Source organism: Thamnophis elegans, chromosome 8, assembly GCF_009769535.1.
Source record: "Thamnophis elegans isolate rThaEle1 chromosome 8, rThaEle1.pri, whole genome shotgun sequence".
NCBI lineage: Eukaryota > Metazoa > Chordata > Lepidosauria > Squamata > Colubridae > Thamnophis > Thamnophis elegans.
The window spans coordinates 17,341,088-17,362,780 of NC_045548.1; the positions used below are offsets into that span (position 1 = coordinate 17,341,088).

At 38.1% G+C, this 21,693-nt stretch overlaps 1 pseudogene; it reads left to right on the forward strand.

Moving 5' to 3' along the window:
* The first annotated feature begins 14,592 nt into the window (after positions 1-14,592).
* Positions 14,593-14,682, forward strand: LOC116512839 (annotated as a pseudogene).
* The last annotated feature ends 7,011 nt before the right edge of the window (positions 14,683-21,693 follow it).

Consider the following 21,693-nt stretch of genomic DNA (forward strand, 5'->3'; position numbering starts at 1 on the left):
AGTAGAACTCATAATACATGACAGTCAGTAAATGCTAACAGAAATCCTGTCCTATACAGTGCATGATGATCTTTGCAAATTGTGATTACTCTGCCCCGAAGAGATGGGAATATCAGCAAAGACTGCAGTGAAAGGGCGGTGTTAGTTATTTATTTGTTAAATTTTTATGCCACCTCTTTACCCTATAAGGTAGTTCTGGGAGGATTACAGAGTATAAAAAGACAAATAAAAAAATATTAAAACTATGAAAACTGTGCAAATTAATGTAGGCAGCCATTTAAATAGGTGCACTTCAATCCTGTCTATTGCTTCATGAAATTCCTTAATTGTTTAGATTTTGCCATTATTGATAGTGAAATCAGATAAGCAATTTCATTAGAAATCTCTCCCCCCCCCTCTCTCTTTTTCCCTCCCCCCCTTAAAAAAATAAATTCTGGACTTCTAGCATCAGCCATTTGTCAGGGTATTATTTCCTGTTCATTTGTTGTCATCTTTATTTACCTTTTTGTGTCCCATTAGGTATAATAATTGTCCACTTATTTTAGCCTGATAAAACTTGTTTCCTTTCTGTTCTCGTGACAAGTGAAATATTAGGCGTACTTACCTGGGAATAAGTTCCGCTGAACACAAGCAAAAGGCTTGTATGGGATTCCTTGAAGATGTATTTCTTCTAACAATATATGTATAAAATTGCACTGAAAGAGTACTAAATTAATTGAATCACACTATTTGTAAGTCCATTAGGGCAACCCAATTAATCAAGGTCTAATGTTATAATAACTTTTTTCAAGTAGGCAATTAGAGTTTAAAGATTCGTTTATGGAAAAAGTTGCGGGAAGGTTTTGCATATTCTGCAGCCTTCCTTGGTACATTCTGATGTATATGAAGAAAAAGGAAAGAAAATATGACTAAAGGCTAGTCAGTTGACAGGAGGTTGAAATTATTGAGCCAGGCCTACCCAAAGCCCCATTTCACCCTGAAACACTGTTCCGTATCCCACATTTGTGTTTCCTTGCTTCATTAGACAGGCACAAGAATAGACATTGTGACACTTCTGTCTTGGGCAAGCAGGATTTATGCTTTGACAAACAAAGGCTCACTTACCTACCAATTCACAATGTTGTTGCTGTTTGCGTCGATAGCTCTAGGGTTTGTTGTTGTTGTGGTGGTGGTAGTGGTTTTGCCTAAGGTGGCAAGATGTTCTATCGAACAAGAATAGTTAGTAGGCAGTTACAGTGTCAAAAGTAATTATTTTAGGCCTCTTCATCTAAGCCTTCAGCACAACATCTTTATCAAAATAATTTCTAGCACTGCACACAATGTGACAGATGCTTGTGAGAAAACTTTGCATCAAGTGTCACTTGAGTAACCTTTGACTATCCCTTCTGCCTTCCTTAAACTTCTACAAAGCTATTGGAAACTTAGCCATCTGTAGTACTGTGCATTTTCCTCCTCTATCCAGAAAGGATGAACCTTTCTCCAGTTTTGTCTTGTAAGTACCTGTCAGATTCATATTTCCTTCAACCAGGCTCGTGGTGCTGCAAAAACATACCTCAATTATCTTAGCAGGATCCACTTCCCCACAGCTGTCTACACAGTGTCAAGAAGGCCTGTGTATGGCTGTCAGCCCAGGGTCTCTTCAACTTCTCCATAGGCAGCCATTGCTGATGACAGGAGAGAGGCCAGCTAGACCTTGGTACCACAGCATGCATAGAGGCACTTTCAAGGTAGCAACGAAGAAGGGAAATGTGTTAATTTTGAAAACCGAGATCTTCTGGCATTAAGTAGGCACGTGTTCAGTTGGAAATACAATGGACTCTTCCAAGAAAAGACTCAAGAGCATTAGAAAATATAGTGGATAAATATATTGTAAACGGCCTCTTTCTCTAGTTGAGATGCTCAGAGCCGATTCAGTAATAATAGACTTGAACAAAACCCCAGTCACCATACAATATAAGCAGCAATGGTCATAGAATTCACTTCTTTTTATGTTCAACATCAAATAAAAATGTGACACACACACACACACACACACACACAGCTTTATTAAACTTCATTATTTTATCTTACAAACAACATTACAGTCATGTATAAATGGCCCAAGGCTCTAAATATACTACTGATTGCTAACAGGCCGCAACCTTGAGAATAGTTTGCACCCACATTTAATCCAAGGTTTCATTTCCTTGCTTGATTAGTTGTGGACAATGTATGCAGGCAGCTTTAATATCCAACATGCTCTGGTTACACAGCCACAAGGGCTCCCCCAGTAACGATGCTTTCAAGTCAATTGCTTTAAGCTTCATCAATTCTGCAGAGAAGCAGCAAGGTGCTGAAATAATTTGTCCCCAAGATTATTCTACACACAAGTGTGACCACCTGTGGGACAGTGTGATGCTACCATAACTCATATTATACAGCTTTTTTGTAAAGGGCGTTTGGAAACAAAGGACGTAAACCTTTTGGCTGGGAAAAAAAATTATCTGAAAAGATGACAAGCTGTAGATCTTCAACTGGAGCTTGGTCCCTCATGAAAAGATAATGGAGAGTCATCTTGATTGTCTTCTTTCTATTCAAAGTTTTGTTTGAAAGTTTTGGATTTGAATACTTTAGGAATGTGTAAACATCTCAGCAAGGAACTTTTCTAAATCAAGAAAATAACAGAGTGACCCCTACAAATACAATAAGCATCCTATAATCCTTTGATCAAAATAAGCAAAACCTTTGATCATTGGGTACATTCAAAAATATTTTTATTAGCTATGTTTGTTTTTGGACCATTCCTCCTTGAACTCTAATCCTGTGTTATGAGAATTGATGTCAAACAAATGTTGGTAAATCAATAAATGGCCAGGTACAGCACTTCTTACTGCACAACTACCATGATTAAACATTGGTCTTTACAAAGCATCCCCTAACTAGAGATTAAGAATGTGATAGTAGGCATGTTAATCATCTCTTTTTTTCCTGAAGTCAAAAGTAAGGTGGCTCCCATGCAAATGTATTACCTCTAGACGAACTGTTTTACTTTCAGTTCAGAAGTAAACCAATCCAAAAAATAGCAATAAAATGCCTGGGACACAGAAACTATGGTGAAGGTTATTGGAATTGTAGGTCACCTCCCTGGGGGAGGGGATAACAAAAGTAGATCTTAGTGCATAGATTCCTTCTGCTCTGATCCCCTACTTTTTCATTGCTTGGATGGTGGTCTTAATCAAGATCTTGTTCAGAGGAATGAAAATGTAACTTTTGCTTTTTCATGCTATTCTTTTGGTCAGGGTTTAATTCAAAGTGATTTTCCCTTTGTTTTATTTTGCTCAGTGTTCCTTGTTTATTTGGTTACCACTTTTATCAAAATTACCATAATTCATTGCATTGATGGGAAATAGGTTATTTCTCTTCTTTGTCTCACCTCTAGAAAGTGCTATGTTGTCTTCAACAGATCTGACAACATTATTATCATAATGAATGGGTAATATTTGACCTACTGTCTGAGAAACCATAAGGTTCTCACAAACTGCAGGCAATGTGTTATACTGTTTTTATAAGATGCTACTTCAGGTTGCATATGGGCTTCTGTAACTGATTTGCTGCTTCTTACAATGAAAATAAACCTTCTGCCCAGAGAAAACTGCCTTGGCATCCAAGCAGTCATGAGTATCCCTGATTAGCATGGGCATTGGGCATCCATGCAGAGGGGCAGGAGAGGAATTGGCATCTTGACTGTCATGATATCATCACAAAAATGACGCACATTTTGGAATCTGTGACACCAATTCCATAATTTGCATCATTGATATGGTGACGTTCTGGCATGGCTTCTTCAGACTCCTGTGCATTTTATCGTAACATCTGTGAATAAATATATTGAATCCAGTGAAGTGAGAACTTGTCAAACTTTATTTGCTTCAAAAGTAAATAAGTTCAATCATTTCAAAGCCTTTAGTCATACAGAGCATACAGATTCACTGGGTAAAGAATACTGCATCCTAGACTAATATGTGCAGGCCTTTGTATACATTAATAGTCTTATAGAAATGTCCTTTAGACAAATAACTAGGAATACGAGCACAGAGCTGCTACATCCCACTAGGCTTGCAACCTGTACTGACTCTATCTCATACATTTTTAAGGACAAATTATTATTTTTTAATTTTTTTTAATTTTATCAATTTCATATATACATTCACAATTATATGATCTCATAACTGTTATTAATAATATGTATTTATAACAATTTTTCCCTACTGTTGACAATATACTTGAAGATTGCTTTTTTAACATCCCATAGATCCATCTTATCTTACAACAGTCCTACTTCTTCTTCCCTCCCTCCCTCTTTCCTTCCCTCGTTTCTTCTCTCCTACTCCCCTTTCTTCCCTCCCTCCTTCCCCTTCCCTCCTTCCCTCCTTCCTTCCCTCCTTTCTTTTCTCCTTCTCTCCTTCCTTTCCCCCTTTCTTTCCTCCTTCCTTCCCCCCTTCCTTCTCTCTAACATTCCCTCTTTAAGGACAAATTAATCCCTAGTATGATTCCCTATCATCAGTTGTGGTATTCAGCCAGTTCAGACCGTTACGATTGAACCAGTAGTGGAAATCGCGGGTGGTCCCACCGACCTGCCCTGGCTCTATGCCATCCTATTTAGGCATGTCTTCAAGCTGCATGCATGCGTGCAAGTCACACACGCGATCAAAGCACATGTATGGAAAGCCAAGTGCATGCGTGGACGTGCGCACTCACATTTGCAAACCGGTAGGGAAAGTAAGTGAATGCCACCCCTGGTTATCATGTCTATTCCAATATTTGTTTTCTAGAACCCGTAATAATCTGGAACACACATCAGCTATCCACCACGGAATACCCTCTGTCACTTTCAAGCAAAGCAAGCAAGGACTTTCTCGATTTCTCCTTTTCTGAAACAGTGACTCTACTCCAACTCTGTAACTTTGTCTTGCTCTGCGTACTGCTCAAATGAGAATCCAATCACAGGCTTTGCCCATGGGAGCATGTTTTTAAGAAAATAAAAATTGTCCAGCTTCATGGCCTCATATAGATAGCTTACTATCCTGATTTTTATGTGAAAAACTATCAGTTTCAAAACAAGCATATGTTCTGCAGTCCCTTACAGATCTCCTTCACACATTGCAAAATTAGTTGACTCGCCACGTGAATGGTGGAGGTAACTTTCCTTCTCCGTATTGTGTGACAAGTATTTACACTTCCATGGATTTATATTTTCAGCCCTGCCTTTGTTTTGTTTGGGGAGGGGGTGGTGTTTGGTTTAGTTTGATTTGGTTTTTTTCACAGCACTACATCAGTGTATTGTTGCTGCTCACGGGATATATCAGTTTTTGTAAGGTTGCTTAAACAGCATTTCTCTGCCAGAAACCTCTCTTTGTATAAGCACCTTGCTGTCAATCTCATCCATCTTTGACTTACCTTCTGAAATGTATACAATTGGAACCTTGCCCTGAAGTAGATGCAAAGAGAGAATACAATACTTTTCTAGCACAAACGTGCAAAGGGTTTCCCACTAAGCAGCTTGTATTCTTTGGCATCTCATGTAACACTTAGATATCATGTTCTACATTTTCAAAAGATCTCATTTTTAAACCAAGCGAAATAAATATTGCCAGATGAGTTTTGGAGAAAGGTGGGAGACACAGGTGAGCTCAGGCTAGCTAGAGCTTTTCAAAAGCAAAAAAAAAAAAAAAAGCAAAACAAAAGCAACTCAGGAAGGTAGAACTGAACAACCGTGGCCTTTCCTTCAACTCACATCCTGTACAGCATTTTCTGTTTTCAATATCCAGGTTACTGAAAATGTTGTTGTTAGTTGCGAAGTCATGTCCAACCCATAGTGACCCCATGGATAACGTTCCTCCAGGCCTTCCTGTCCTCTACCATCCTCTAGAGTCCATTTAAGCTCACGCCTACTGCTTCGGTGACTCCATCCAGCCACCTCATTCTCTGTCGTCCCCTTCTTCTCTTGCCCTCAATCTTTCCCAGCATTAGGCTCTTCTCCAGTGAGTTCTTTCTTCTCATTAGGTGTGTGGGCGATTCTACAGGCGTCAAAATTTCTTAGGAAAACAAGTGAAGGTGCCTAAACTGGTATTCAGACTTTCCCAGATACAAAATTCCCTCTTCTTGCCTCTTCCTCTGACCCCCATAAAGAGAAAATACTTTTATTTCTGTAGGCAAACAACCTTCTACAAAGTCAACCCCCTTTTTTTCCCCTTAAAAGACATTGCTGGTTTTAAAATTTCTGAGTCATTAGATAACAGATAGAGCTCTACACTTAGTGGTTTCAAATGTTTATGGACTGCAATTCATTCTTAATGAGTTCTCTCCATGTCTTTATTCTTCTTCACCCTCTCCTGCTGGGAAATGTCGTAGTCTGCCTTGGCTTTTGTTAATGATTCCACAATCATTTCGGAACCATTTCTTCTGCCTTATGTAATTCTGAAATGGCGTAAGAGCCTAGCTTTGCAGCCTCACAGTTGGAAATATAACCTTTAATGTATTAATTTTTCTTGCTCAAAACAATTTAACCTCGGCTGTAGTCCTGAAATTGCTAAGCCTCCCAATTAAATGCCCTTTCTTTTTTGTCAAGTCCTAGAGGACACCCTTAATATTATATTTCAACCACTATCAAAGAGAAAAAATGACTTTGAGACTGACACACAAACACAAAGATGCAGGGCAAGAGTAAGTGTGTATTATTCATGCGTTCATTATCTATTTGTAAATCCTGGATGTGTTGAGTATTTTTTAAAACAATAAGAGGATAACAATTAATTGAATTTAGTATGAATGCTAAATAACAACAGATTGCACAAGTGGAAAAATCATTACAGAATTAGGAGAAAGATGAGTCACCGCAGTGAAAACTACATACATCATATCAATCAGTGGCAGTTGGGGATTGGCTGCTTAGATTAGCATTGGCCACATGAAGATCCAGCGCATGCCAGGAACTATGGGAATGTGAAAATTAATCACCGCAACAAGAAGTCTCTATGCATTTGTATCTTTTTTTATTTCACCACCTGGTCTTTAATAGAAAACATGCCTAGCAAGTTGTAGGACATGCTGGAGAGATTCACACCATGATCATTCTGAATGTAATTACTCTTCATAAGATGGGAGCAGTAACCCTTTTTGAGAAATATTTTGACAAGGGTTTTTCCTTTGACTCCTGTTGCTATTCTTCCTAACAGAGTTAACCAGGTGACTGGTTACAATTTTTTTTCCCCTAGAGCTAAGTCTTCATTTATAGTCACTGTATGGTGGGTTGAATAATCCTGTCTCTCTTGTCTGGAAGTTGAATCATAGCAACTGGACTTCTTTTCTTTTTGGCTTGAAACGTTTCATTGCTTCTTCGGTCTCAGATAAGCAGTGAAATGTTTCAAACCAAAAAGTAAAGAAGACCAGATGCCAGGACTCAACTCCCAGACAATTCTACCTGGATGACTGAGAATCTTCATCGACAAATCCTGTCTCTTGTATAACTACGTACACATTCCTTATTTGTAAAACATAATGTCAACAACCATCACAAAGAAGTATTTTGATAAAGCTGTTGATTCAAGGGTTCAAAGGTCATGGGGCTCTATATGGGTCATGCAAACATTCAACAAAATGTTTTCCCAATCTTATTCTCCCAAAGGGGTCACTATTTCAAGTGAATTTGTATTCTCAGAACAGTATTTATCTGGAAGTGCAAAGAGAGTTGGTCTTTAAAAAAGAAATTGGAAAGCCAGCCAAACAGTCTCAGACAAAGGGTTGGAATTTCCAGGGATTTAGGGAAAAGTCTAGGTACTTCAAAACAGAAGAAATAACTGCTTAAGAAAAATGGTTACTCATGTAGAAATGAACAAACAAATGTGAAACAAGTAAACAGTTGGTGCTGCTGTTGATAAACTGCTATTCCCTTTATCTGTGGGTGAAGATAGCAGCCAACAATGGAGCCATCATATCTTCTCACTGGGCTATGAGGTTATGCAAAATCACCCATTGGGAGAATCTAGAAAGAAAAATAGCCACAATTATACCAGCCCATCAATTCATAATACATGGTTGCCAATTTGTAATTGACATCGGGTTTTTTTCATTTTGGGTGCAAATTGGACAACAATTTGTCCAGGATAGTATAAGGACTGCTGCCTTGGCAGGGGAATGAACTACTAGAAGACCTGCAAAGTCCCCTCCAGTCCTATGATTCTATGGTTAATGCATACTGTACATCAAAATGTAAGGGCAATAGATCTACATGCTACAAGGTATAGACTTATATATCGTTCCATAGTCTTCATAGGACTCTCTGGGCTGTTTATACATCAGCATTTTGTCACCAACAATCTGAGTTCTCATTTTACTGACCTTGGAAGGATGAATCAATCTTGAGCCTGTCAGGATCAAACTTGACTGTGGGCAGAGTTAACCTGCAATACTGCATTCTAACCACTCTGTCACCAGGGATCCTACCAATATACCATATATAAGAACAATGCCAAGCAATAAGTTAGTTTTCTATACTTCTCCACTGTCCTCTAGTGGATGACCAGAGTTTTGCAGTTCAGCTGACCCACAATAGCCTTAGATATGAACCTAAGAAGCAAGCTGTTGGACCTAACATAGAAGCTTTCAAATCTAGCATTCTGATGCCATACTTACCAACCAGTTGCAAATGAGAAACTCATCTACAAGGTCCAAGTACAATGGGTCACTCCTAATGTTTGCAACAACTGGCATTGAGAAGGATAGCTAGCATCTAGCCTTATATGAGAAGAATTTAAGCAGTATGGTTGGTTATAGGAATATCGATATGAGTGATTTACATTATGTGCATCGAAAAACATGCAGGCTGAAGGCCACATATGACCTTGATTAGTTGTATCAGTATATATAGTTGGCTTTTCTTACATACAATAGTTTGTGGTAGATGAGGCTGCATTTATCAGTTTTGCAGAAAGGGCAAACAATCACAAACTGAGTGGACTCTCACCATATATGTAGGTAGAAGGTAGATAGATGTACACTGATGTGGAAAGAGTGCTTGTGGATTGCTTTTTTTAGCTATGTTATGCCTGTTTTTATGCCTTACATTAAACATTCATCTCTTTCTCAATCAAATTACTAGGAAATTGTTTTCTCAGTCCTGGGCAGAGGAGCTTGAAGATTGCAAAAAAAAAAGGGGGGGGGGTTGGGTGAACATGGAGGTCTTTTACAGGCCTGAGTAGTAGATTGCTCATCCCTGCTACATGGATATCTATGGTAGAAGATCAATGACATCATGCAAATGACACAAGTTATCTAATGATATACTTGATGTCATAGTGGCTTCTATGCCTAGACTCCTATGCCTAGTGTCTGCTAGTGTGATATGTTATGATATAGTGCATATTGTTACCACGCAGCTTTCTGTAAATTAACATTCTAATCAATCCTATGTTGAAGATGTAATTTTAAATTAAAGATTGGGGTAGGGTAGCTCGTAACTTGCTTTTATGATTGGCAAATCTTTATTTTATTAATCTTTGGCAGGAATAAAGCAGCAACCAAAACAGAAATACCCATTTCACAAGTATAAAGACAGTTAACCTTTAAACAGATTGATAACTCCAGACAGCACTGTAAAATTAATAGAGCCTAAACGGTAAGTCTTAAAGCTACCAGATACATCTTTGAAGACCATGTTTTTAAGATCAACATAAATCAACTTTTTTTCTTATCAGTCCTGTATGCATATATTGCCTCCAAGGTCTACTAGGCTATAAATATGTATGCTACAACATATCATCAACTGCTCCAATATTCTTTAATATCAAAGGTTTGTGACCTTGTTAATTCCATTGTATTATACATTGGTTTCCATTATACAAAAACAGTCATAACAACCAAGTTACTACCAGATGGGAAAAGCCAAGATTGGAAACATTTTTACTGAAAATACTGGAATTATTTCCTCATGGAAATAATTTAAGTTTTTAGTTATTTGCAAGTCTTTTACTTAATAAATCATTCATTTAATCTCAAGAGTATTTTATGCTCCCTATAAACACACTGTTAAAAGTATTGAGTAACATAGTAAATGAAGGGCGTGATGGGAGGAGGTGGGATAATACTGGAGAATGGAATTCTTTTTTAAAAAATAGTTTTTATTAAACATTTTCAAATTAAAAAACAACAAGAAAAAACAAATACAAAAACAAATACAAAACAGATAAAAACACAAACAGAACAATATAATATATTTTTATAGCTTTCTGTATCAGCATATATATATTCTGCTTTTGTAGTTTTCAGTTCAATTATTGCCTTCTCTTAGTTTTTAACCATTCTAATAATGATGTGATAGCTATGTTACAATATAGTACAATAGTACATATAATCAAATTTTTATTTCTTGTTTTGGCTTCTATTCTCTAGTCACTTGTACTGTCTATGCCAAATTTTATAATATATAATATAATAGTCTGACTCTTCTCTTTCTTTTAGAGCCGAGGTGGTGCAGTGGTTAGAGTGCTGTACTGCAGCCACTTCAGCTGACTGTTATCTGCAGTTCGGCTGTTCAAATCTCACCAGCTCAGGGTTGACTCAGCCTTCCATCCTTCTGAGGTGGATGAAATGAGGACCCAGACTGTGGGGGCGATATGCTGACTCTGTAAACCGCTTAGAGAAAGCCCTATGAAGCGGTATATAAGTCTAACTGCTATTGCTATTGCTATTGCTATTTTAACTCCATGGTCATCCTGTCCATTTCAGCAAATTTGAGTATCTTCCTAATTAACATGTCATCTGGGAGGGTAGTTTTTGCTTCCAATTTTGAGCAAGAGCAATCCTTGCAGTGGTTAGTACGTGTAATGTTATATATTGATATTTCTTATCCATCTCTGGGTCTAATATACCTAATAAACACAATCCTGGTTTCAATACTATCCCCTGTGGAGAACAGAATTCTTTTATTTGCGTATCGTCCATCTGAATTTCATCTAACCTGTCATGGTACTCACAAAACTGACACATGTATCTCAAACTTGTGGATACTTATTTACCACTCAGAATGACTAAGCAGTTGCCCCACTGAACTGTAGAGCTATAGTTAGAACATGATTTTGGTCTGACTACATTTATGATCAAATTTATGTTATGATCAAATACAAAACCAAAATCTGGATTTCAATGAGACCTTCAAAGAATGGCACAGTATAGCTGCCAGTCTCAGATATGCCATTCCAAACTGAGCAAGGAGTTGTAATATATTTTACACAAAGTTCTTTCCAATCTATGATTCTGGGTAGTGGAAATAATTCCATTGTTCTTGGAATGAATACACCTTTGTATTCATAAAGGGAGACTCTTCAGAAAGCAATTGATATTAATGTAGGTGGTGTGCCATCTTAAAATTTCTGGTTGGCACCTTTTGCTTGCAGAATAGGGCTTTTGTGCCTCTTGTTGCAGTAGCATTCTTCAGTGTCTTCTGAAAAACCAGTATTGAGGATGAAAAAACTGAACAGAACAGAATAACAGAGTTGGAAGGGACCTTGGAGGTCTTCGAGTCCAGCCCTCTGCTCAGGCAGGAAATCCTATATCATTTCAGACAAATGGTTGTTTAATCTTTTCTTAAAAACTTCCAGTGTTGTAGCACTCACAACTTCTGGAGGCAAATTGTTCCACTGATTAATTGTTCTAACTGCTAAGAAACTTCTCCTTAGTTCTAGGTTGCTTCTCTCCTTGACTAGCTTCCATCCATTGCTACTTGTTCTGCCCTCGGGTGCTTTGGGGAATAGGTTGATCCCAGTAGTGGGTTTCAAAAATTGTTCGAACCTACTCTGTGGGTGTGGCCTCCTTTGTGGGAGTGGCTTGTCAGCCATGTAACCGGATGGGAGTGGCTTGCTGCCCATGTGACTGGATATGAAGATGCCGATGACACTTGTCAGAACCACCTTAAATTACCTCACACACAGCACTGGCATGCATAAGAATATGATGTAAAGTTGCTTTTTAAAAGACATCTTTGGTTTGCGCTAAAACAACTTCAACACACGCAATGTTCTGATTGCACCACAATCGCAGTTGTCATCCTTACCTTTCACAGAGGCACTAAGTTTTATAAATATGAGCATGATTGTGTAGAATAATCATATCCAAGGACCAGTGGTGGGTTTCAAAAAAATTTGGAACCTCTTCTGTAGGTGTGGCCTGCTTTCCGGGTCCACTGGTGGAACCTTTTCTAACTGGTTCGGTAGATTTGATGAACCAGTTCTACCAAATAGGTGCGAACTGGTAGGAACCCACCTCTGGTTGACCCCTTCTTCTTTGTGGCAACCCCTTAGATATTGGAACACTGCTATCATGTAATCCGTAGTCCTTCTTTTCATTAAACTAGACATACCCAATTCCAGCAACTGTTCTTTAACTCCTGAGAATGGTAGTGGATAGGCTACTAAATATTGTAGATGGAGTCAGGATTTATATGAATCAAAAAGCCTGGCTGTTAATGCTGAATTTTTCTAGATAATGTCTAAAGCAATGTGTCACTTGACCAGGGACGTGCAGTCAGGGGAGGCAGGGGAGGCAGAGCCTCACCACTGTCATCATTAAAAGAAAAAAAAATGTAAAAGGAAAAAGGCAAGATCTGAGGTCAGGCTGAGCTAGTTGCTACCAGAGTCACCATGAATGACTCTGCTTAGTGCTTAACTGTTTAAAAAAGCCTCTAAAAAAGTGCCCTCTACAGGAGGAGGTGGGAGAGAGGAAGGAAGGAGGAGAAGGGAGAATAAAGGGAAAAAGAATGAAGGAGACTTATTTAGCAAAGGAGAAAAACAAATGCTGTCACTTTAAATCAGAACTGAGCATGCCTGGCTGTGGAATTCTGGGAGTTGAAGTCCACAAGTCTAAAGAAATTGCTGCCTCACCAGCCATAAACCTCATTGCACATCACTGTTCTAGGCTCAGAAAACTAAATAGAAGAATTTGAAAAAATAAGTATCTAAGCCCTAGGAGACCCTTTGCCAGTCCAAATATGTAACTGTCCAACAGATCCATCATCTACACATTTCAAGTAATTTAAGATTGTTAATATTTAAAATACTGTGTTTCCCTGAAAATAAGACAGGGTCTTATTTTCTTTTGACCTCCCAAAATAAGCACTTGGCCTTATTTTCAAGGAGGTCTTATTACTTTTGAGGTGCAGGAGGCAGCGAGCGTGGTCAACTCATGGTTGTGATGTGTTGCAATATTTTTGGGGAGGGCTTAATTTCAGGGGAGAGCTTATTTTAGCACATGCGCTCAAAAGCCCAATTGGGCTTATTATCTGGGGAGGTCTTATTTTCAGGGAAACAGGGTAAGTATTATTTATTATAAAATTAAGTTTATTTGTAGTACTACTACTGGCATATCAGTCATCTTTTGTTTTTGTCTTATCGATGTAATTGTTCTGTTCAAATTCTGCAAATATAAAAGCATGGTTAAAAATACTAAATGTCACCAGTACATGCCCTTCTACAGACTATTGAAAGGCTAGAATGGATAGGTCCAATGACCATGGTGCTGAAGATGCTGAAGACCCATAAGTATTTCCAAGAGAAGCCCAAAACCAATTTTCAGACTTGTCAGTGGAATTGCCAACTATTTGTTGTGTGTTCAATACAGGGATGGGTTCCTGCCAGTTCTAACCTCTTCTATAGAAGAGGTTCCACAAATCTACAGTGCCGTTTAGAACTGGTTCCAGCTCCCTCCCTCCGTCCGTTCGCACATCATCAAGATGAAGAGCCACAGGAGGAATTCTGGGAGTTGAAGTCCACAAGTCTTAAAGCTGTCAAGTTTGAACACCCCTGGGTTTTTTTTCTAGAGGGTTAAGGGTGCAAGGGTCTTGTAACTTGACAGCTTTAAGACTTGCACACTTCAATGCCAGAGTTCCTGAGCCAACATGACTGGAGGAAGAATTTTGGGAGTTGAAGTCCACAAGTTTTAAAGCTGTCAAGTTTGAACACCCATGTCTTTTTCTAAAGGGTTAGGGGTGCAAGGGTCTTGTAACTTGACAGCTTTAAGACTTGTGTGCTTCAAATGCCAAAGTTTCTGAGCCAACATTTTGGTTCCTAACCAAGAGCATTGTTAAGTGAGTTTCATCACATTTTTACAAGTTGGCCATGCCTACCCGGTCACATGGCCAGCAAGCCACTCCCACAAACAGGCCACACCTACAGAAGAGGTTCTAAAAAATTTTGAAACCCACCACTGGTTCAATAGGTGTCAGTTACCATAATCTGGGGAAATAGGAAGTTTGTCCATTTCAGTTGCATAAAGTCCCCATTCAAAAAAAACCCCACACATTTAAATTGATAATGTATAATTTGTTAATCAAAACAAATTATATGTTATATGTTATTGATTATTATTCTTTTTCGCATCTTTCTCAACTTTGGTTCCGCTAAGAAAAGGAAACAGCTGTAGATGTTTGTTTATGCTTTATTGCTGAACAAATTAAAATAAGTTAAAGCAGGAATAATGAACAGATTGTGGCTGGCCACCAATAATTGCTTTTTCTCTATATAAAATAGAATGTCTCTAATATCCAAAGTCCTAGATTTCTTCCAGTTTGCTTCTCGGCCTTTTGGCTAAGATCAAGTGTAGTATCTTCCAGTTTGCCTCCTTTATCTATTTTGAGACTGGTAGTTCTCACACTTTCCAGCCATAATTTGAGAGTTTGTGCTCTAAAATCAAATGGAGTGTGCCATATAAGAAAGACCATAATAAAGTGATTATTGGCGATTTTTAATGGGAAGTCATGTATAATTGTCTTAAATGAATCATTAAATAAATCATTAAATAAATCAGGTAATGCAAAATGAGGCAGAGAAACTCACAGTAGTAATATCAAATCCTATAATGCAATTCACTGAATGTTACGCAGGGCAGAAAGAGAGTGAGATGTGGTTCAGGAACTTCTACTTCCGCTCACTTCTACTAATCTCATTGAATTAACTCTCTGATCTGAAAAGTTAGCATTTGTTTGCACTATTACACCGGAGTCTTGTCCTTTATATTTCTTAAGTTTTCTGAATCACATTTAAGTCATTCAATTATGGAACAGTAAACGCAAGAATAATTGTTCAGAAAAAGATACAAAGAGTTTACCCACTCAGTCCAATATATGTTTAAAAAAAACAGTGTACAAAGAAAACAATTCTGTGCTGTTGTTTCTTGGCCAGCTGGGGACACAACCAAACTTTTTTTCTCCATAAAAATTTTGCACTTCATTTTATGTGAAAGCTTTATGATCACACAACTTCTCCTATCCCATAAAATTAATGAGCAATCTCCAGAAATTATTTCTAGTAAGACTTGAGCACCTGCATGAAATTAATTCCAATTTTAACTAAACACTGGATTTTTTAAAAGTCGAGCCATTCAATCGATGCGGCACATATTTTAAAATTTGTGTATAACAACTAGTTTTCTTTTTTCTGCAATCATGTTCTTTTAGTAGGAAGTGGATCCTTTATAAGCCATTAACAAAGACACTTTTTACTCTCAGTTTCAAAAATCTTGTGAAAACAAGCAGCTGTATCGATTGGTTATCGGTATCATTTTTTTCAAGAGCTTATGGTAATCACTGTGATGGGGCTGGACATCCATGTCGGTCATGCACACTGCATACTCATGTGCATGCCACCATCCTGCGATGCCCCAGCTGCTCAGCAAGGTCATGCAGGTGCCGTATGCTGTGCGCACCTGTGCAATTGGCCCGTTTCCCTCAAAAAGAGATAAGGAATGTAGGTAGGCCAGTGGGCCCACTGAAACACCATTCCAGTACGGTGGCCACTGCCCCCAGCTGCCAGTGGTATGCCCGTACTGGGCCCTAGTGCCCAGAATCCAACACTGCACTGGAGATTGAATAAGGATCTTCATAAAGATAACTCTGGCCCTCTGGAATGAACTCCCTGCAGGGATTCGGACCCTCACCTCTCTCCAGGCCTTCCGAAAAGCCGTCAAAACCTGGCTTTGCCGGCAGGCCTGGGGGTGATGAGTTCCCTCCCCTCTCGACATGTATGGTTGTGCGACTGTTGTTTACTTTTATTATTTGTATTTTGTTCCCCTTTTTCCCCCTTGAATTGTTCGCCGCCCTGAGTCCTCCCGGAGAAGGGCGGCATACAAATAATAAAATTCTAATTCTAATTCTAACTCTTTTCTTTGATATTTTTTGTTTTAAGAATAATGTGCATTCCTTGGAAAGGTATTTTCCTCACACTTATTACAACATTAATTGTAGTAATCTTAGTAAGCCTTGAAGTATTTATAATAAAAGCAAAAATTCATTGGAATCCAGATTTATTTTACCCTATTTAGAAGGATGTTTTGAAAACAGATTCATCAGCAATGAGGACAAATAAAAGTTTTTGTTTGTCCTTTAATTTCATAAAGTATATTTTCTATTAAACAAGCGTCCAAAGTGATACATGGAAAAATTGTCACAATCAATTACCATAAAATCAATAACAGAAATTATACAATAACGTTTAAGAGCAACATCAATTTAAAGATAAATGACTCAATCATGCAGGGTGCAAAGTATACCAATATGGAACAGCCCATCAAATGCAGTTCAGGTAAGCAGCTCTTGTCAGCACAGTATATCTCAAATGAATTCCACAATCAGATGCTCCAAAAGGGGATTCTGATATTGTCAATGGGAAGTTCTTCTAGAACATGTTTGTCCTTCCAGAACTCTGACTCCAAACATCAAAGCCTTTATAAATCAAAGTCAACAATCTGCAATGGGTCTTGAAGAAAACTGAAAAGTTAAATTGTCCTAAGACCAGGGTAATATCCACTAATGTAGATGTAATAGATTCCTTAAAAATGTAGTCTCCTAACTTTTTTTAAGGGCAGCATCACATAAAGGAGAAGATCAGCCCTGAGGAGATCAACCCTGACTTCTCTTTAGAAAGCCAGATCCTGAAGATGAAACTCAAATACTTTGGCCACCTAATGAGAAGGAAGGACTCACTGGAGAAGAGCCTAATGCTGAGAAAGATTGAGGTCAAAAGAAGAAGGGGACGCAAGAGAAAGAGGTGGCTGGATGGAATCACTGAAGCTGTAGGCATGAGCTAAATGGACTCCAGAGGATGGTAGAGGACAGGAAGGCCTGGAGGAACATTGTCTGTGGGATCGCGATCATCATATGTGGTGTAGATGTACAGCAGCAAGAAAATATTGGATAAGAATAAAAAATGGCTTGAAGAGATCATTGAACAACCAATAGAATTAAAAACAGAACTATTTTTATTAGGGATAATTACAGGGAACTATGAAAAAAAATCAATATCTAATATTACACGTAATTACCACAGTGAGAATCATATACGTACAAAATTGGAAGAATAAAAATATACCATCAGAGGAAAATGTGATTTTAAAAAGTGTTAGAGTGCGCTGAGATGGACAGACTCACAAAAGAAATAAACGATAAAGGAGAATCCGATTATTATTTGTTATGGAATATGTGGTATAAATGGCTAGAGGAAAGATGTAAAGAATAAGAAGGAGGAAAGGAAAGAAAGATTAAGAAATTAGAAAATAATTATAAAACTGCATAAATGAACAAGTAGAAAATGTAAGATGCATTGTATATGAAATAGTACACTAAGGGATTAATATGTATAAAAGAAATATGGTACACATATATACACATATAAGATGTATTGTATATAAATTAGTACATTAGTAGACTAATATATATAAAGGAAGTTAAATACATATGTATGGCATAAGAGGTATTATAGATAAATTAATATATTAATAGACTATTATGTATAAAAGAAATATATGTGCACATGTATGGACAAAAATGGTATAATGGAGGTATACTGATGTGGAAGTAAAGATGATAATTATGTTAAAAAAAACTGAAAAAATTGTTCAATAAAAATATTTTTTTTAAAAAAGAAGACGAAGGGAACGACAGAGAATGAGGTGGTTGGATGGAGTCACTGAAGCAGTTGGTGTGAGCTTAAATGGACTCTGGGGGATGGTAGAGGACAGGAAGGCCTGGAGGAACATTGTCCATGGGGTCGCGATGGGTCGGACACGACTTTGCAACTAACAATAACCACATAAAGTGTCTGATAGTGATGGGAGTGATTAAAGCATGAGTTGTGAAGGCACTTCATTTTTTAAAAAAAAATGGCACTGCTTCACCAGACAAATGTGGACAAATATTTTCCTGTTTTATGACTTCCCAGATTCAAACGGCCCATAAACATTATCCCTGATTGTATTTTATCTAAAACAGTTGCATCTCCTGGACTGGTTGTTTTCTGATGAAGAGGAAATACTTAGCTGCCCAGAATTATCCTGAAATGATGAATGGCCAATAAAATTTAATAATAAATAAATAAAAATACTTTTCAAGGCAATCTTTCCTCCTACAATGCACCTAAGGGGCTTGACAGAAGACAGAATGACATTGGGCTGATTTAGAACGTAGCAGCTAAGCAGAATAACAGAGTTAGAAGGGACCTTGGAAGTCTTCTGGTCCAACTCTCTGCTCAAGCAGGAAGAGCCTCTTGTCACACAAGCAAATGGATCTCCTAGGATAGATTTGCATGTAGTTTAATTTGCCCTCCATATTCCATTTCCACTGTGATCTCTCAACTATTTTTAGCGCTCTGCCTCTTTGATGGTAAAAACAGAAGGAACTTCATTGACTAAATAAGGCAGGCAACAGAGACATATGTGGACGACATAGTCTTCAAACAATGGGAGAAGGAAGTAATAAATTTAAAAGATTTTCCCCCTTTCCCAAACAGAAAACAATGCACAATATACATTGCAATGCATCAAAATGTGAAAAACTGAATAATTTGGTTTTAAAATCTATTGGTCTTTCTAGACAGTGGGCTGGATTTAAAATTGTGCCACTAAAATCAATGAGATGTGTTAGATACAGTCCTGTTGATTTCAAGAGGACAAATCTATTTCAAGGTCTGTCCTAAACATAGTTAAGTCTGCTACCAACTCCTGACTTTAGAAAGCAAACAGAAGACTATTAAACTGCTCAGCAGTGTTGAAAGCTGTTAGTGGAGCTTCTATAACAAGAGGCAATCCACATCCAAAGACCAATGGTTTCTGTGCAAAAAATGACAAACAGGCAGCTTTAGCTATTGGTTTGGTAGCCTCCTAGAGACCTTTGTGTGACATAGGTGTAGGTCAAAAAAGGTGGAGGAGCAGGTGCCCTTTGATAGGATGATAAGTGAGGTGGGTCATCTCCTTGTGAATTCTAATGGCTTTATGACTTCACCCCTGCAGGCTAAAGTGTCAGTTATTGTCAGTTATCAGTTATCAGAGTGAAGATGCCTTCCTAGAGGTAGGAGACATTTACAAATTAAAGGGAGAGAAAGGAAGAGCCAAATGTTTCTCAAGGGTGAGCAAGTATTAATCTAAGAAACAAGTGTGTAAGGTAACCTCTAGGCTTCAATGGGTTAAGAAAAAATATAATTTTCATCTACATATATTAACCACTTTCACTGTATGCTTTCTAGCATTAAGGCAGACTTAAACATGGCCCAGCAATAAGCACATTCAAATTATTTCTACTCCACTGATTTATGACTGGAAGACTTTTTCTCCCCAAAACTAATCTTACTTAGCTTGTAAGCAAGAGATTTACATGCCACTTAGCAAAGTATTTTTTCCATTTTCTGAATAAAATTTAGTGGGAAGCATAGGCGGGGGGGGGGGGGGACTAAATTTGTTTTCTATTTGGGCACTCACATAATAATGTACCAAGGAGAATATGGGTGTTTCCTGAAAGCAGAATTCATTAGCATTTAACTACTGGGAGGTAGGAAGGATGCCTGTGGCATATTACAGTAGTAAAGGGATTGATCATTTAATTCCTACAGATATTATAGGTAGTCGTTGACTTACGACCATTCATTCAACAACTGTTCAGAGTTAATGAGGCGCTGAACAAAGGGATTTATGACTGGTCCTCAAACTTCTGGCTGTGGCAGTGTCCCTGGAGTCTTGTGATCAAAATTTGGGTGCTTGGCAACCAGTTTGCACTTATGACCAGTTCCCATGTCCCATGGTCACGTGATTGCCATTTGCGACATTCCCAGCTGGCTTCTCACAAGAAAAGTCCATCAGTGAAACTTTATTTATTGAATGTTGTAAATGTAAGAATAAAGAGGGGATTTTTTTTACTATCTATAGTGGACATGCAATAAAGAAAAAAAAAGAATTTGGAGTATGATTCACCCTCTAATATAGAAAATCCTGAAAAGGAAGATAGAAATGAAACCAGGAACTTTTCTTTTGGGGGCTAATGGAAAAAGAACTGGAGAAAAAAAGTGGAACTTGGGTACCACACATGTTCACAGCAGCAAGATATGCACAAAAATGGAAAGACACTTCGATACCCACCATGAAAGAATGGTTGCCGAAGTTGATGGAGTTGGCTAAAATGGCAAAACTGACTGCTCTGATTAAAGAAAGTTTCCACATGGAAACCGCTTCTGAATTTCGTGCTTGATGTAGAAAAGAACGAAACTTTGACTTTGGGTTTTACAGATTAGATTGATAGATCTTTATATAAATGACTTGTTTATATTACTATGGAAAAACAAAAAGTTGTGACTTGAAGTTTTATTTTACTGCAACAGAGAGAGTTGGAAGTCAATGCTCCTTTTTCTTTTCTTTTTCCTACCCTTCTCCACTTCCCTTTCCTCTACCCCCCCCTTCCTTAATGTCCCTCTATTTACTTTTATATTTTGCATTTTATGATACTTAGTAATTTAATAAAAAATGTTTGAAAAATAAAATAAAATTGGGTTCTGGGCAACCAGTTCGCACTTATCACCAACTCCCATGTCCCATGGTCACATGATTGCCATTTGCGACCTTTTCAGCTGGCTTCTCATAAGCAAAATCAATCAGTGAAGCTTTATTTATTCTTCTTTGTATATCAAATTTTAAAATTGCCCATTTGCCTCACGAGAGGGACTCTAGATGGTATACATGTTTTGTGTTTTAAAACATAAAAACAATATACAAAATTTAAAAAGGCAAGGATGAATTAAAACTAAAAAAAAAAAATCAGTGTTGAAGTTAATTAAAAGGTGGGTGGTGGGCTTTTCAAGGTGCTACCCAGCCCCAAGGCTGTGTATAATATTCCTCTGTGATTCCCAAGCAAGGCTGCAGAGCCACCATTTCATACCTTTCCAAAAGGCCAGGACAGTGAGAGCCCGTCTCATCTCTGAGTGGAGAATGTTCCCCAGAGTGGAGACAATGGTAAAGAAAACTCTCTTCCTGGACCCCACCAGTCAGTATTCCTTAATACAAGGTCCATAACATACTTTCCCTGCTTGAGCAGGTAGGACAGGCTGGTGTAATAGAGCAAATACTGTTCCATACTGGATCCATGTCATGTACAACTTTAAAGGCATAACCAACACATTGAATTGGACCCGGAGGTAAACTGGCAACCAATGTAGTTCACAAGTTGCAAGTTGCTTGGGTGAGTCTCCCTCACTCCCAGCCTTTCTTTACTCACACATACCCATGTTTGCATTCCATGGCCTTTCTGTGCTCATACCTATGCACATACCCATGTTCTTTTTCCCTGGCCTCCCTGAGCTGCACCAGATCACAGAATCCACCTTCTCCAACTCGTGCACAGCCTGATCTGAGCCT